Genomic DNA, 3412 nt, shown 5'->3' with positions numbered 1-3412 from the left:
AATACTTATTTGAAATGAATAAAGAAAAATGAAGAAACTGGCATGTATGTTACAAAAACAAAAAAGAACAACAAACTTAAAGTGCAAATCTTGTGGAGTTAGTTTACATCTTGGAGAGTGTTTTGCTGCATATCATATGAAAAAGAAATACTAAGTATCAAAGACAGTGCAAATAAACAAATATATGAAACAAACAAATTTTGTATTTATTTGTGTATGTATCTTTGAAATCTCTTGAAAGTGGGGGAACAGGATTGAGAACTAATGATGAGATTAGTAAAACTTAACAATTTATAATCTCCCAATAATTTCAAGGATGGCCGCCAACAAGCCAAGTAACACGAATTAGCGCTGCCAGCGCCAAGCGAAAAAATTTGTAATGAGATGTGTGGATGGCAAAATGTTAATTCCCTTCATAGCCCATTGTCAACAGTGCAGTTTGAACATCCTGACACAAACTGTTCAGAACTTATGATGATTTTATTTCATATGGTACAATAATTGTCACACTGCATATTAATCAAGCCTACTTTAATGAACAATCACAGACTTGAGTGAAAAAACTGTGGCCAGGAAACAAATGGATCACACAGTTGCTCAGCACACTACCCAACACACCATTCTCCATTTTAATGATTGCTTCATAGCTTGTGCCATATGGATTCTTCTTACCAATGCCAGCTTTTCTGAATTGTGCAGGTGGGAACTCTCCCTGCAATATATCCTACATTCCCCTGACCCTCCTGGCCTCAACCTTCATTAGTCATGGACCTTCAACCACCTATCTTCTTCCCTGTTCCCACTCCAGCACTACATAGCATTCTTTTCCACCAACACATCCACAATCTTTATACTTCTCTCCTTTTCCCCTCCCACTGCCATCCACCTGAGCTCCCAACTGCATCATCTCTCATCCCTAGCCTGCTATCTCTCCCCCCTCTGCACTCCAGTCTCCTTCTTACCCCTGCCATCAGATTGCTTGTCCCATCATGTGCAGCTGTTTGCAGTCTGGCCTCAGCAGCCACTTAGCAGTCTTCTTCTTGTGCTTGTCTGCGACTCAATGTGTGGTCAGTAGCAATCTATTCTTTTCATAATACTGTCAAACTAAAACTTTGAAATTTCTGTATCCTCTCTCATGCAGTCCCTATAACTGAGTAAATGTACTGTAGCTACCATTCATTAACAAGCTATGTACATAAAGCTAGAGAAACTTTATCTTATACATTACATTTTTTACATTATTGTTTATTATTACTCCTCAACATTATTGCCATTTTCATTTCTCTTTCAGAATCATATACCCATGTCAATGAATGTTTCAACAAAATATGAAATACTTTCCCCTACAAAATGTAATGCAACCATAACTACCACCGTGTAGAAAAATTATAAAACCCTCCCAGGTGTTGTTATCTGTTAAAACTTCCCCTATAAAATTTACCATAATAATATACAAAACTTAACATGTAGTTGTCTGGATGTTATCCAATCCAAAAGATTTTTTCTTTATGTAATTCACTTCTGGTGTAGTGAGGGTATTCAAAATTTGAGCACTGTTTGGGGATGGACCTTGTTGTACTGAACAGTGGCTTTCATGGTCGAGAGATCTAGGAAGATTTTATGCTCTTTTCACCTATATAGCTAATGAGATTGTTATTTGCTCTGGTAGCTCTACAGTCAGCATACGTGTCCACCAAGATTGGACTACCGGGTCATAAGGGATACTTCTAGCTCCCTTAGACATGTATAAAATTTCCACTGATCTCTGGAAGGTGAACAGCTCTCCTCAGGGCTGCTACTTCTCCAAATCTCTAACACACAAACTAACATACACTGCCACTGGTACAAAACTCATTTTAGGGTAATTTAAAACAAAACTGGTCCACCGGCCATCATAGTACTTTATGCTAACATTACTCATGAATTGGTATGTTGATAGCGACACTAAAAAACACAAACACACATACAAAATTCAAGATTTCGCAACCCACGGTTGCTTCATCAGGAAAGAGGGAAGGAGAGGAAAAGACGGAAGGATGTGGGTTTTAAGGGAGAGGGTAAGGAGTCCAATCCCGGGAGCGGAAAGACTTACCTTAAGGGGAAAAAGGGAAAGGTATACACTCGCACACACACACACACACACATATATGGATATATATATTTGTATTCTTCAAAGTTGAATATAGAAGGTCTGTTCAAAAAATTCTTGAACATTTGTAATTTAGCACCAATTGTGTTTTGGAGCAAAATGCCGCTGGCATCCCTGCATACGGCTATTTTTGTATGTCTGTTAGTTATGTTCAGTACTGTATTGGGTGGAATGTTGTGTCACACAGTTTACGAATTGTGAAACGGCAGAGTTATAGGAGCAATGCTTCTGCATTAAATTTTACATGAAGCTTGAGAAATTTTTTACAGAGATACACGAAATGATGCAGGAAGCCTACATTGACGAGTGCTTAAGCTGTACTTAGTGTTGCAAATGGTTTAAAAGGGCTGGACAGAAGTTAAAGGTGACCAGCATAAAGGTGCCCCTGGATGTCTACTGATGACGTTCATGTCAGAAACATCAACAAAATTCATGCCACAGGGACAAACTATTAATTGATAGTACTGTTAGTTAGGGTGTGTTGCAATGCCTACAAGAAAATGTGAGAAGGAAATGGCCTGAAATGTGGCGAGACAATTCATGGCTCTTTCATCATGATAATGCACTTGCACATTCACCCCTGTTGGTGGATGACTCCTGCACAAAAAACTAAATCAGTTTGCTGTCTCATCTTCTGTACTCACCAGACCTGGCCCCTGAGGATTTATTTTTATTTCCAAAGTTGAAGACCTCGTTGAAAGGATGAAGATTTTCAACAATAGATGAGATAAAAGAAAATTTGCAGACGGCACTTCATGTGATCCCGCAAGAGGTGTATCAAGACTGCTTCCACAAGTGGAAACGGCATTGGGAGTGGTGTATCAATTGTGGAGGAGAATATTTCAAAGGTGACCATGCACAATAAGTAAAAGATAATTGTAGAAAAAATTTATGGACAAAATTCCGGAATTTTTTGAACAGACCTCTCAGCCAAAATGTTACTTACCCTTACTGCAAAGTATGTAGTCAAAAGTTTCAGAACAAGCGTCCTTTAGAAAAAATTTGAAGTATTGAAATTTGGTCACTTGGTAAGGCTTCCTCAAAGATTATCACAAATCTGAAATTATGTTTTGTCACTAATTGTGTGTCAGCTACACAAATGCATACTAGCGGGAGTGCCTGTCACTCTCCTCAGCCACGAGGTAGTGGACCAACGTGGTTCACCAATTTCCTTATAATACTAAATACAGAATTTATGCAACAATGTTTTCTTATCTGGAGCACACTCTCTTTTTGTCCAAAAAAAAAAAAAAAAATGGTCTA

This window comes from Schistocerca cancellata, chromosome 1 (genome assembly GCF_023864275.1).
Source record: "Schistocerca cancellata isolate TAMUIC-IGC-003103 chromosome 1, iqSchCanc2.1, whole genome shotgun sequence".
Taxonomy (NCBI): domain Eukaryota; kingdom Metazoa; phylum Arthropoda; class Insecta; order Orthoptera; family Acrididae; genus Schistocerca; species Schistocerca cancellata.
The sequence above is the reverse complement of the archived record's forward strand: the minus strand, read 5'-3'. Positions refer to the sequence as shown.